Raw genomic sequence first — 14,481 nt, 5'->3', positions numbered from 1 at the left:
CTCACCATACATTTCTTGGTTCCAGAGGAGGCTGGCCCATGTCCTCAAGGACACTACTGTCCCAGGGGTTCAGCCGTGCCCCAGCCCTGTCCACCGGGCACCTTCAGCGCACACACCAAGCTCAGCTCAGAGGTAGGGAGACCCCAGCCCAGGAGGAGGCTGGGTGTGGGCACTGTCTGGATCTAGCCAAGCCATACTGCCCTTGAGGTCAAACGGGGATTGGAGAAGAGGGCCACCTGGCTAGCTTCTCCTTCCTGGGGGACTATAGTCACTTTCCCAGGGAGATCTTCCTTGGCCCTCCTTAGCATATATCATAGTCTACCATAGCATTTTTTTACTGGCCTTATTTATTTTCTCTATTCCCCACTAAAATATAAGCACCACAAAGCTAGGGAGTTTTGTCTTTTGTTCCCTACTCTGTGTCAGAATAGTGCCCGGCACATAGCCATTTCCAACACCTGCCTGTGGGCTATGCGTATGACTGTACACGCTGACTTTGGAAACAAAGGGAGCAGCAACCGCCTTCCCAACCCTGTGTGGCCCGTGCATGTTGGGGGTTGCCGGGAGCACAAGGAGGGTACTCAGGGAGGGTGGGCTGGAGGGAGGTTGGAGAGGGAGGGAGGAGCCAGCCATGTAGCACCCTGGGCTCCCCTTGAGGACCTGAGTAAGATAGAGGCCAAAGCAAGGTTTGAGCAAAGGAGTGACCTGAAACATTACTTTATAATACATATTAATATATAATTCATAAAGGGCCACCAGAGGATGCACAAAATTCTATTTAAATCCCAGATTCCAAAAGCAACTTTAATATCTGGTTCTATTCACAAGCACCTCCAAATCACGGTTTGTAGTTCACTATTCAGAGGCCCTCCTATTGTGAAAGGAATATTCCTGACTTGTCATAAGCCCCAAAATCTCCAGTGCTCTGGAGTGCTTGGTCCTCCATACCCAAATGAGCAGAAAGGGCTTCCCTGGAGGTAGATCGAAGGATAGGCTTCCCCTGGTGTGACTGGTCAAACTATGAAAGGACATGGAGGTAGAGAGGAAAAAAAGAAAGCAGGCAGAACAAGCTGCTGATGGAGTAGTTTGGATCATTAAGCCTTTGTGCACCTCCCCCCCGCCCCCACCCCGGGAGAATGTGCAAGTAGAGGGGAGCGAGTAGCCATCAGGGGTGCTGTGGATGGAGGAAGGTGAACCAGGACAAGCTGTTCTGGGACCTGAGGCCCCTTTCAGGTCTCCTGATGCAGTCGCTGCTTCCCTGCCCCAGATAGAGCTGGGGGTTGGCATCTTAATGGGGGCATTTCCTGCAGGCTGCCTGCTCCCCGTGCCCGCCTGGCCGCTACTGCAGCTCAGCGGGTCTCACCAGCCCTTCTGGGCCCTGCAGCACAGGCTTCTTCTGCCGCCATGGGGCCCTCGTTCCCAACGGCTCCCTAGGAGAAGAGACCAGTGGCCCTTGCCCTGCAGGTACCTCTTGGGGCTGGTCTGAGGAGGAGCCTTAGAAGGTGGGAAGGGAGCAAGCCCCAAGGCCACCACTCAGACCGGACTCCACGGTCCCCTGGCCCTATAGGAACTGGGTTTAGGCTGGGAGCACTCTGAGAGCCAGAAAGTGGTGTTTCCTGTGGACCTGACCTGTCGGACCTGCTTCCCTTTCAGGGCACTTTTGTCCCCCAGGCACTGTTACCCCCAGGCCCTGCCCAGCAGGCACCTACAACAGGCTGGCCGCCCAGGGCCACTGTGAGTCTTGTCCTGAGGGGTGAGTGCTGAGAGGCCATCCTGGGGGCTCACGTGTCCAGCCTTGCAGGGTGTGCTTTCCTACTATAGGACGTGCCTGGACCAGATGCTTGTGAAGACCCCTTTCAACCTGATTTTGCTGTGACTTTTAAAAAAGTTCTCTGTAGAACTGCCACATCTTCTAGCCACGCTTCTTGATCTCTTTATTGGGTATCATTCCTAATTTCAAACCTGAGGCTCTTTTGCTCAAATTCAAGCCATTTAAGTACCCCACCCACCCACCTCCACCCACCCTGGGGCCTTGAGCTGTAGCAGAGCTATGTCCCCAGCAGATCAATAACTCCTGAGGCCGACGATAAAAGGTGAACCTGGGCAGCCATCTCTGCCCCGCTCCATGCTGGTGGGGCCACCGAGCCCTGTGAACACCCCCCCCCCATTTGTCTTTTCTGTAGTTTCTTCTGCCCGTCAAACACCTCCTCTGTGGTGGGGAATGAGTGTCCTGCAGGCCATTACTGCCCAGCCTCCACGTCCTTTGCTTCTCAGTTCCCCTGCCCCCGAGGCACCTACAGGCCACAGAGAGGGGGTGTCCAGCAGTCAGACTGCACTCTCTGTGATCCAGGTAAGGGGATAGGGACATACCTCCACCCCAGCCATACTAGGCCCCATCCTCCCTGACCATGGAGGGCAGGTGACCACAGACAGCAATGTACATCTGCTGGCTGGGGTGGGAAGTGCCCCAATCTCTCCCCTCCCCATGATTGGGGATCCTATCTTTCCCTCTCTCCTACAGGCTCCTACTGCCTCCTGCCTGGGCTGGTGACTGTATCTGGGCCTTGCAGGGCAGGGTTCCACTGCATTCAAGCAGCAGCTGTCCCCAACCCCACTGATGGAATCACAGGAGACCTCTGTCCTCCAGGCCACTTTTGTCCCAAAGGCAGCCCCAGACCCACTCCATGCCCTCCAGGTAAGTTACCGATGTGGGGTGGGTAGCACCAGCAGGGCAAGGATGTGCTCTGGGCCCTTGAGAAGAGAAAGGAATAGAGGTCCAGACTTGGGAAGATATCTTAGGAAGGGCAGAGAAGAAACCCCCAAACTGTACTTAAAGAGCAATGTCCATCCCACATCCACATCGCTTGGGGCTTCGGGGTAGAATGATGAATGAGGTGACATAGAGCTTGGGCCCAGGCTCTCTGGGGAGAGGGGGTACTCAAACATGGAGGTGGTGAATGGCAGAGGCACCGCAAGAAATGAGTGAGGCCTTGCAGCAAAGATGGGGGGATGAGATGCACTTCAGCTTTGTCAGGTCCCAGACCACCATGTGGTGAGGCAGCCCAGGAGGCTGAGGAGCCCTTCAGCCCCTAGTCTGTGAGGCTAAGCAGGCAGAGCAGGGCCACAGCTCTCCAGTCTGAGAGGCACCACCTTGGGTTTCCATCTGGGAGAGGGGCCCCCTGACGGTAGCTATGGAGTGTGTATCTGCAGGCTCTCTCCTGCCCATCCCTGGGGCCATGTCTCAGGAGGACTGCCAGCCATGCCCAGGTGGCTGGTTCTGCTCCAGGGCTGGCCTGAGCTTCCCAGAAGCCCCATGCAAAGGAGGCTGGTTCTGCCCCAGGGCCTCTGTCTCTGGGCACAGTCCAGGTAAGAGCGGACTTCCTCGACATTTGGGTAGGGATAGGGTACTATGGGAGTCCCAGTGGGCCAGACTGGAAAGAAGACATGCTTGTGGGCTCTCCCTCTGTATTCAGGTTCTTGAGGCCCAACTGCAGTGAGACAGGCCCTCTTGACCTGGAACCTGCCGTTGAAGGGACTGAAAACACCAAGGGTTAGCAAAGCTCCTCATGAGCCCAAAGCACAGGAAGGGAGATGGGAGATGCATGGGATGAGTGGTGAGAAAAGTAAGAAACAAGAAGCATTTTTTAAAAATCAGTCAAAATGGGGAATCCCATGCTTGGGGGGAAAGCTGTATAAGAAACTGTAATAAGGGAGCAGGAAGGGTCTTCCTCCTCATGTGCTACCTGGGGTCCAGCAGAGAATGGGTAGAAGCTCAGACTCCAAAGACAAGGGTGCATAAGAAATCCATTTGGCAGAGGGGGCACACTTCTGTCTTCTGGGGCCTCTGTTCTCAGCTGAGAACCAAGAACGGGTTGGTTTTGAGATGTATGTAATTATACTAGAGTTTTTAATTATACATCAGTTTTGAGATGCATGTAATTATACTAAAAGTTTAAAGCAGATTCCCTTTTTTTTATCAGAATGTATTGAAAGTTGGCTCTATCACTACATTACTCAGTTGCATTCTGACATTCTTTCCTGCAATAAAGAAAAGCACGGTGAAGTCACCCCTGGTTCCTAGGAATCGTGCCCGGCCCTGAGAACCTTTAACAAGTGTGCTGTGCAAGGGAAGGTCAGCCACTGAATAGAAAAAAAGGATCTGGCCAGGACACAATCTTTACAGATCCACACAATTGTCACCAGAATACCAATCAGAGAGATTTGGAAGGACATGAAAGAACCCCTCCTAGGAGTAGGGATCACACCTGCAGGGCCCAGGCCAGCTGTGAATGCAAATGCATGAAGAGACCACAGTGCACATCAGGGCTCAAGGAAAGCTGCAAATCCAGGCAACTAAGTTTAAAAGATTATATTTCTGTGCAAGCCAAGCGAAGCTCCACTGCAGGCAGATCCAGCCTGCAGACCACTTGGCCTATGATCTCCATTCTAAGGCAGTCTTCCAACCAGCAGTCACTGAGACGGTGTGTCAGGCACTGTCTGTAGAAAGCCAAGAGATTCCAGTGCCCTGCTCTCACCAAGCTTACAACCTGATAGCATTTCAGTGGGAAGGGGCTCCTCACCAAACAGGGAGGCTCCCTCTCATATTGCAGCTCTTAGGAGGGATACCCCTATACCATCCTCCCTGGGAGATCTGGTCTTAGCATGGACAAAGCCCCAACCCAGAGCACAACCTAATTAGGACCACGTCTCCAAAAAATGCATCAACTATCCCCAGAAATTTAAAAAGTCCATACATAAAAGAAAAAAAGAGTTTCAACTCTTCATCCTGAAGAGTACAGGTTTCTGATCCTGTTCCATCTCTTCCTGTGGTCTCTCTTCTAAACTAGCTCCCTTGCAACCCGCATCTCACGCCTTCACTAATCCAAGGCCAGTGGAAAACTGAGATCATGAACATGGACAGGTTTCCTAATGCTTGTTAGTGCTCTGTATGATGAAGAGCACAGGTTGTCTCCAGGGGACTTAGTTGACACAGCATTTCCCAAACTTACATCCCAAAGAGTCTATGACTTGAAGAATATTTCATAGGACTAGGACCCCTGGGAACACCTTTGGTGAGAGATGTTCTGACCTGGGAGCCTGGGGCTGCCTCAGGTAACTTATGAGGTTCCCAGTTTCAACACCCAATCAGTGGAGAGCACTGTCCCTCACCCCACTCAGCCTTGTCATTACAGATCTCGCTTCTTCCCACAAGAGGCCAACAGGAGGTTCCTACGTGGACCTTCCACACAGAGCTGGATTTCAGCTGGAGTGTCCCTCTATGTGTCGGTGGGGCTGAAGTATAAGGGGCCAAACCCAGGAGAGTCACACATCAGAAGCACCATGAATCACATACCCCATCCCCTCAACCACACTCGCCTAGAGGGAGTAAGAATTGTTGTGGGCTCTGGCTGGGAGATGGGGAGTCTCCCAAGAGGAAACAATTATCTCCGGTGGTTTTCTAGGGACTCTCTGCCCTGTTGGGCACTCGTGCCCCCCAGGCAGCCTGGAACCCCAGCTCTGCCCCCCAGGGCAGTATCAGGATGAACCTGGACAGAGCCTCTGCAAGATATGCCTGGCTGGAAAGTGAGGAGGTGTTGCTGGGGCTGGGGTTCCTTCTTTATCTGGGTGACACCTGACCTGTCCTGCCCTCTCTGAAGCTAGAGGAACTCAGCCATGTTGCAGGGACCAGTGACCACAGGCCTTCCAGGAACCCTTGCCCTTCAGAGCCCAATGTAATTAAAACCCTAATGCCAATGCAGGGGGCTTGAAGAGCTGTAGGTTTCAAGTACAAGACCCGTGAGGAAAGAGGCTATTGTCCATCTTGATGTCCATTTCCTCTGACCTCAAATGGTCTGGGGGGGGTGGTTTGCTTCTGCCCAAATCCTCTGTGCTCCAGGAGCTTCCTTCCCCTAGAGGACCCTCACTGTCTAGAAAACCTAGGGATACAGAAGGCCCTGGCTCTCATTGCTGACCACCTACTGGCTGTTTCCACAGGTTCTGTTCCTTCAGGATCCAGAGACCAGGCGCCAGGCCTACTTGGCCAGTGAACTGTCCTCCTGGCTACTACTGCCCTTTGGGTACCTGGAGCCCCACCCAGCACCCATGTCCCAGGGGCACCTTCCGAGAATGGCCTGGCGCACGCAGTGCTAAGGATTGTAGGCCTTGTCCTGCAGGACAGTTCTGCTCAGATTCAGGTGACAAGAGCCAATTCTCTGGGACTTTGCAGGGTCCTTAACTGATCCGTTTATCCCAGAGGCATTCAGCCTGCATGCGGGTAACATCATAGTTTCCCTCCCATCACATATGACCTGCAGCTCTATATAGGGGACATTGCCTGAGGCCTGAACACGGGGATGGATAGAGAAGGCAAAGGTTACCTGACCCTGACCCCTGAGAATTGACAGTGGGGAAGGGGATAGAAAAAGACAACCAAGAACATGAATATCCCAGCACAAGCACACTGATTTCTGGCAGACAAGACACTCCAGCTGTCCTGGAGTTGGGGGGACATTGATCCCACAGGGGTTGAGGTTTCATGGAGCCCTTGCAGGCTTTGAAGTTAATGGCCTTGTTCAGGAAGCAGGGGCTTCTGTCCAGAATGGCAGGGGACAGGACTTCAGGGAGACCCTGCCAGAGCTGAGCCTAAGAATGAGAGGGTAGACAAGCAGTACCACAGTGGAAAGAGAAGGAGGACAAAGTATGGTGTGTCTTTGTCCATTGTAGTTGTCTACCACGTTCATGTATAGATCACCTAGAACGAGATATGGTAGGGCAGTAAACAGGCTGGTGCACAGTGCTGGGAAGCAGAAGAAGGGAGGTATGAATTCCCACAAATGGTCCCCCGGGGGCCCCCTAGGAGCATGTGTCTGTGTCACACCATAAAAAGGCTGAGGATGTGAGGCTTTGGCCCATCACCTGCAGCCAGGGCAGAAGAGCCCTGCACACCTCCAACAACCACAACAGAGCCCTACTTCTAGGTTCCTAAGTCAGCACTCTCTCACTTTGGTTCTACATGATCCCATGGGATGTGACCAGACAGGCCTTTTAACTCACTTATCCTCAGAATAAGGCTGTTATTTTGCAGATGAAAAACCTAAGTTGAGAAAGGCCTCCTGCACAGCTGCACAGGGAGAGAGCCCCGAGCATGAGGGGACATGGGGTCTGGCTACAAAGCCTGGCACCTTGAGCCTCAGGGCACACTGCACTTCCAAGCTTAGGCATAGCTCCAGACATATTTCCAGGTCCCTTTTCTCCTTTTCCATCTCATTGGCAGCCAGGCCCACCATCGTGGACTCAGCATGCCTCCACCCCTTCTCCACAGGGTCCGGAAAACCCTTCCCAGATGGGTTATGCTCACCAGGTTATTATTGTCCTCCTGGCCAGACTTCAGCCACCCCTACATCTTTCCGGTGCCCCCGTGGCTTCTACTGTCCAGAGGGATCTCCCCAGCCAAGGGCCTGCGAGAACGGAACATTCCAGCCCCAGGAGGCCAAGGGGTCTTGTGAGCCATGCCTTGCAGGATTCTACTGTGAAGCCTCAGGCACAGGTAGGCTCACTGGGGCTGAACACAAGGCCCCCATGTGGTGCTGGGTCCCAGGGTGAGGTGCTGGTAGTTCGAGCCCCTGCAAAAGTGATGCCTACTTGACAAGGAAGAGGTCACCTCCCTTCTAAAAGGTTGGGGGGAGGGCAGGGACTAACAGTGAATTGGCTCAGTGCAAAAGGAGACCCCTGGTATCTCCCTTATGTCCTCCTTTAGATTTGGCTTTAGAAGGTACCTCAGGAATTCTTATGTCAGAAGCTTGGTTGTCATAGTCATAGTATTATGATCCACATGCACCCCTTGACAACTGACAGTAGAGTGGAGGGAAGGGGACACCGAAACCAGCCAGGTACAAGGAAAGGACATGTCAGGAAGAGGCACTGCATGACGACTCATACCCTGGCATACCCTGTGCCAAGCTCAGGACAATAGGAACCAGATGCAGGACAGGACAGTCTGAGGTCTAGGACCCGAGGATCTAGGTGGCTGTGGCCTGACTCAGTTTTCCCAAGGTACATTCTGCACACTTGAGGTCATGACAGGGCCTTGGTCGTGTTTAGAGATACATGGGTGGCTACTGGCCTGGCAGAGAGACCATAGCAAGGCAGTGGTGGCTGCAGACCAGCATGTCCAGCAGGGACGAGTGCCACCTTCTGGAGAAAGGGAGCTTTACGCTCAACAGATAGCCTCAAGGCTGGAGATCTCTGGAGCCCACAGAGGTCTCCTGGGTAGCCATTGAGGGTCCCCCTCCAAGCCAACATGCCCAGAAATTGGACAAAGAATCAAGAACATTGACTGAGGACCTGGGCCAGGCCAGCTTCAGAGCCTGGGGTCCCATCTCTGACCAGGATGTTCAGAAGGTAGGGATCCCACGGCAAGCTCAGGCTAACCCTGCCATTGCCCTCTAGGTCCCATGGCTGGTGGCCCCAACCTGTGCCTCCAGGGCTACTTCTGTACCCCCGGCTCCCATTCAGCCACGGCCAACCCGTGCCCTCAGGGGACATTTGGGCCCAGGCGAGGGGCCAGTGCAGAGCTGGACTGTGAGTTGTGCCCAGCAGGTTGGTGGACTCTGGGTCACGGGCCCTTGGGAAGCCTCGACTAAAGGGCTGAGAAGAGAATGAAGAGAAGTAGAAGAAGGGCAATCAAACAAGTCCATGAGGGAATGTGCTTTGACCCCCTGGACCTGTACTGTCATGGCAGCCCCTCTCAAGTCTAACAGTTGGGGCAAGGAAAACAAAGTCACATTCAAATATGGGCCCGGGCCCCACTGACCTACAGGCCCACAGCTCCCACCATCTTTTGGATTCTCCAGGCCTCCTCATACCCTGTGGCCCAGCCCACCCCACATGTAGCTCTAGGGCTCAGGCAAGACCAGCCCCATGTTTTCTTCAGAGACCAGGGGTTGCTGGAGAGAAATTACTGCCTGGTCAGGGCAGATCCATGTCTCCCTAGCTCATTCTGCCCCTCACTCCCTGTATTCTGCCTGGCCATCCTGCCAACACCTTGTGCTAGTCTGAAAGCCGAGGGAGGGAGGAGCAGGTCAGGCACAGCCCAAGAGAGACAGGGCTGGTGCCAGAGCCAGTGGGTCTGCTTCTTCTAGGGATGTTCTGCTCATCAGAAGGGCTGTCCCAGCCATCAAGGCTCTGCCACGCGGCCTACTACTGCACAGGAGGAGCAGTGTCTCCCACCCCCCTCAGACACAAGGTATGTAATGCTGGGCATGGCCCCCCAGACGTGTATCTGAGCCCACCTGCAACACCCCTGGGGTACTGGACCACAGAGCTGGCCAGTGGCTCCTACTAGGCTGAGGGTCGAGTGCCCTGAGGGCAGGACCATTCTCACCTCTGTGTCACCAGGGCCTAGTGTAGGACCCACCCTGTGATAGCTTATTTCAGTGATTCTAAGATGTGCATCTTTTTCACATTTAACATCTCTAAAATCAACAGTGTCTTCTAATCCATGGCATCTGTAAGCCACGGTGGCAGTGACCTTTTTCTTTTAAGTCATTTGCCTTCCAGTGTGTGACTCCTGGGGTTTGATGGCATGTAACGATAACAGCAGTAACATAAACAGAGGCTTTATTCAGTGCTGGCCAACATGCCTGTTCTATGTCCATAGTGAGCCGGCAGTTCTCTGTGGGAAGCCCCGAGGTCATCCTACTTTAGGCATGCAGCTACAGGAACTCTGTGGGGTTCTCAAGGCCACGTGGTGAGAAAGAAACAGTCAATATGTAGGATCATTGTACTGTAGAACAGGGTAGTGGAGAGGCAGTTGGGTAGATGGACATCCAGACCCGCGTTGCACAAACAGATGGCGTGATGTTGGTGTGATAGTTGATTGTCTCTGATTCTCATTTTGTTACTGACTTGCTGTGTGACCTTGAACATACCTTCCCTTTGCCCTCTCTGGACCCCAACTTCTCTTTTAGAAACTGCCCCTTCTGGAAGCCCCCAGTTCCACACTGACACTACAGAGAAAATAGGCCCGGGGATGAAGAGGAGAGGGGAGGGAAGCCACTGAGTCAACACTATGATTTAGGAAGTAAGAGACTCCTCCCGGACCTCCTCACTCCTCCTCCTTAGTCTCTGGCTGCCACAGGCGAAAGCATGTAGTAATGGGACGATTTTTCATGTAACATTCTTATTTGCACCCTCCAGGGGCCAGCAGGTGCAGGCAGCGGTGTGTGCAACCCAAGACCACAGCTCTGATGTAAAGGCCTTTCTTCCTTCTTTCTGAATACACAGGTGGAGGCCCCAGGACTTTCTGGGAATGACATCTGCCCACCTGGCTTCTTCTGTCCCAGGGGAACAGCCTTCCCAGTGCCATGCCTGCCTGGGTTTTACTCCTCTGCTCCAGGCCTGGCCAGCGAGGACCAGTGCCTGCCGTGCCCCCCAGGGCACTACTGCAGCCATCCTGGGCTGTCCCATGCCATGGAGGCAGAGCTCTGCGATGCAGGGTAGGGGACCCTGACCCTGGAGTCCTCAGTGCAAAGAGGGAGTATCCCTAAGTCAGGTGTGACATGACCCCCAAGTCACAGATTAATCCTAGATCCTATGGTCTCTCCTCAGCCCCTGTGAGGATCCTGGGCTAGAGTGATTGTGCCCCAGGATGGGAGCCTCTGATGTGTCATCCCTTAGATACAAGGCTGAACTAATCGCAGCCTCTAGGGCCCTCCTAGCACTGACTTTCCAAGATCTAAGAGTGCTGGGGTGCCGGGCCAGCCCCATGTCCCACTCAGCCCCAGGACAGCCTCCACACCCTCTGTCGCCCCTGCCAAGCCCTGGTCTTTACCCCCTTCACCAACAGCCTCTGCGGACGGTGTCTGAGATTCCTAACAGGTGCATTTTCCCCTTACTGTTGAAAGGGCTAGAGACTGGCCACAGCCACCAGTAAGCTCTGTTTGGGTCCTATGTGAAGGAAGGCCTGCCCCATCTGTTCAGGGCCCTGAGGACAGAGAAATTCTGGAGAGGAGAGCCATGCTTGTTCTAGGAAATGTCTAACCCTTCCCAGTACCCTTCCTGAGCCCCTACTGCATAGTTTCCTATCACAGGAGCATAGACATTTTAGAGTTGAGGACCAAAGGACCTCCTTCCATCTGAGGGATGGCTCTTGACTGTGGCCACTCTGGCCTCATCCTCAGCACAACTCTGATGACCTAAGGCTCCAAAGGCCACCCCTTTCTCCCACCTTCTACCTGTCCAGGACCCCATGGTCATGCTATAGGAGGTTCAGCCACGGTTCTCCATTTCCTCAGGTACATCTGCCTGGGAAGAAGTGCTGTGCCCTCACCTTCTGACGGAACCCATGGCTACAGATGTCCCCCTGGCTTCCGCTGTCCCCCAGGGGCTCACAGCGAGCAGCCCTGTGAGCCTGGCACTTTCAGCCCATTGCCTGGGGCTGACACCTGCCTGCCCTGTCCAGGGGGCACCTACTGCCAAAAGGCTGCTACTGTGAAGCCCACCACCTGCCCCAAAGGTAATGAATGCCCTCGGGCCAGTCTCTGCCCTCACTCTCAAGGGTAGAGGGACACTGGACATGACTGCAATGGACAGTGCACCTCAGGGCTCAGTGCAGCTGGGACCTCTGGCCCCCGAAGCTCAGCCCTCTCCCAGAACTCTACGCTTGATGGCAAAACCTCAGCCTTCTCTGGTAGCCAGTGACCCACCTATAAAATGGGGCTAATCCTACTGCAGAGGGAGGACACAGGGTGAAGGTTGTTGTGGAAGGCTCACCTGCCTAGGGACGCTGCCACTACCTTCCTTTACACGGTCTGTGACCAGCCTCACAAGTCATTACCCTAGGTTCCCAGTAGGTGCTCAGGAGGTGAGTGTGCATATGTTACAGAGGAAGGAACACAGGTCTGAGAGGCAGGACATTCTGGTCAGTTCCACTCTGATCCTAAGGTGCCGCTGTCCTTGGACAGCCACAACCTGTCTCTAAAGCACAACCAGAGGACCCATGAGAATCCCACCCCAGGGGAGCTGCCTCCCTCAGTAAACACCCCACAGAGAAGACTACAGCACATCTTGTGTGAGACTCTTTAGCAAGTTGTTGGCCAAGGCCACCCTAACAGGTGGTCTTAGGGCAGCTATTCCTTGAGGAGGCTATGGGGGCTTGTGTAAAGTGCACATGACCCCACTTTCTCCAGGACAAGAAACTCTCCCTCTTGACCTATGGAGCCAGGCCGCACCTGTCACTTACTCTCACTAAGTAATGACCCCAGAAACCTCCATGCTGATGTCCTACACACAGGGGCAGGTACACACACATGCACACAGGCACACCTCGGCTGTCTGCACACACACCCCCACCCAAAAGTTCCCACCCCACTCGCCCGGATTCTAATCCTCCCCACCTTCTTCCACCACTGGGGCCAGTGTCCTCTTCCACATCCTTTCACTGTGCTCTCCGCATCCCCTCAAGTCTGTCCTCACTTCTTTGCCGTGAACGGTAGGAGGCTGTAGGGCCCAGGGAGCCACTGTGGGGTTGGGGTGCATGGTGCTCAGGGACACTGGCCTTCCCCACAGGTCACTATTGCCCAGGAGGGACATCCTCTGCTCTTCCCTGCCCTGAGGGAACCCTGAACCCACGGGAAGGTGCTCTCTCCCCTAGGGCCTGCCAGCCCTGTCCTGCAGGGAGGTATTGCCCTGGGGAGGGCAACGGGCAGACTGAGGGTGAGTACCGGTGACCCAGTGGAGCTATGTCCTGGCTCCACTGTGTGGCTTCCCCCAGCATTCTCCTTGGCTGAGCCACAGCACGGGTCTGGGTCTGACAGCCTGCCACAGTGTGGCCCCCTGCTACTTCCTCCCTTGAACCCTGCTCCTCCCTCCTTCCCCTAAAAGTCCTCAGGCTTGTGGCCAAGAATAGGTTCTCATTTTAGCTCTGAACTTGGTGCGAGTGTGACCTCAGATAGGTCACTTCATCTCTCGGACCTCAGTCTTCTCCCCTGTAAAGTGGGGATGATCACAGTATGCACCTCCCACAGTTGCTGTGCAGAGTGTGGTCATTACAAACAGGAGCTTAGAACAGTGCCTGGTGTACAGCAAGTGCCCACACCTGTTACCTCCTAGAGCTACCCCTCCCCCTGGATTCCGTGTGGAAGCCACCAGCTAAGGGTCAAGGACTCCCTTCTTCCTGCTTTAATTTCCATGATTCTTTGGGGTTAGGTACAGCAGGCAGGGACCAGGGAGGAGGCAAGATATAGCATAGGGAGCTGGTAAGGTTTCCGTTGCTGCTCTAAAATTCTAGTCTTTCTATATCCAAGGACCCTGCTCAGCTGGTTACTACTGTGAGGGGGGAGCTGCCAGCCCCACTCCCCAGAGAAAATCTGCCTTTCCCCTCAATGGACCTTGCCCCCAAGGCCACTACTGCACCCAGGGGACTCTGTACCCTGTGCCCTGCCCCATGGGGACAACAAGGAGCAGCCCAGGTGAGCATCTGCCCTGTGTTTCCCACTCCCTCCCAGCTATGGGCCCCTCCTCCTTCAAACTCCCAACTTTAACACCCTAGACACAAACAGCACAATGGGAACATCTGTTTGTCAGGGTCTTTGGGGTTCCCATTGGGGTGGACTTGAGTCTGGGGGAAGGTCTGTGCCTGAGAGTTGATGTTAGGGCTTCTTGTCCCCGGGACACGGCCCACTCCTCCACCCCTTAACCTATGCCCAAAGCTGGGCTCTGCCCGTGAAACGCCAGGCTGCGCCACTGGCCAACCCGAAGAAGAGATGCCCTAAGGGAGGCTCTGGCCAGTGGCTGCTTCATTCAACACATATTGTACTAGGCTCCATTCTAGCAAGCAGGAAAAGGTCTCATCCTCAGGGGTTGATATTCCCGCCTGGGGACACACAGGGTCCATGAACCGTGACCTCCCTATCCAAGGTGGCACCTCTGAAGGAAGCTGTGGACTGTGCCCAGCTGGATCCTTTTGCCCTGGCCTGGACCTAAGCTCTCCTATCAGTGCCTGTGTGGCTGGCTCCAAATGCTCCTGGGACCTCAGGACCTCCAGCCCCATGGCTTTCCTCTGCCCTCAGGTACCTCCCCAGGAGCTACAGGAGGGAGCCTGGTCTCCTAGGCTTGGGGAAGCCAGGGATCCCCACACAGGATTCAAGCTGGAGCCCTCCAACTGGGGACCTCGGGCGATTTTCTGGTGCCTCCTATGAGGCACCTCAACACTCCCATCTCCAGGCCCCAGTTCTTTCTCCAGTGCCCCCACCCAGCCTCTGGTCTCCTGTACTCCAGTCACCATGGCCTGAACCAGCTGGAAGGAAGGACAATGCACTGACATTCCTGAGCACACAACCATACCCAGCCTGGCTCTCAGAGGGACCACTTTGTGTCCAATGCCCAGGGTCACTTCTGCCAACCAGGGTCTGCTTGGCCTGCCCCATGCCACCAAGGGGAGTACCAGCCCTCCCTAGGCTCAGACACCTGCCTCTCGTGTCC

General features: G+C 54.6%; 1 long non-coding RNA gene across 1 annotated transcript; it reads left to right on the top strand.

Annotated features, from left to right (window-relative positions):
- The first annotated feature begins 13,405 nt into the window (after positions 1 to 13,405).
- LOC111159881 lies at positions 13,406 to 14,481 on the top strand. The gene is made up of 3 exons (XR_002641440.1): positions 13,406 to 13,469; positions 13,918 to 14,069; positions 14,387 to 14,481. It is a non-coding gene; the product is annotated as an uncharacterized LOC111159881 (long non-coding RNA).

This window comes from Enhydra lutris, unplaced genomic scaffold (genome assembly GCF_002288905.1).
Source record: "Enhydra lutris kenyoni isolate GAN:26980312 unplaced genomic scaffold, ASM228890v2 scaffoldscaffold71, whole genome shotgun sequence".
In the NCBI taxonomy this organism is placed as follows: Eukaryota; Metazoa; Chordata; class Mammalia; order Carnivora; family Mustelidae; genus Enhydra; species Enhydra lutris.
The sequence above is the reverse complement of the archived record's forward strand: the minus strand, read 5'-3'. Positions and strand labels throughout refer to the sequence as shown.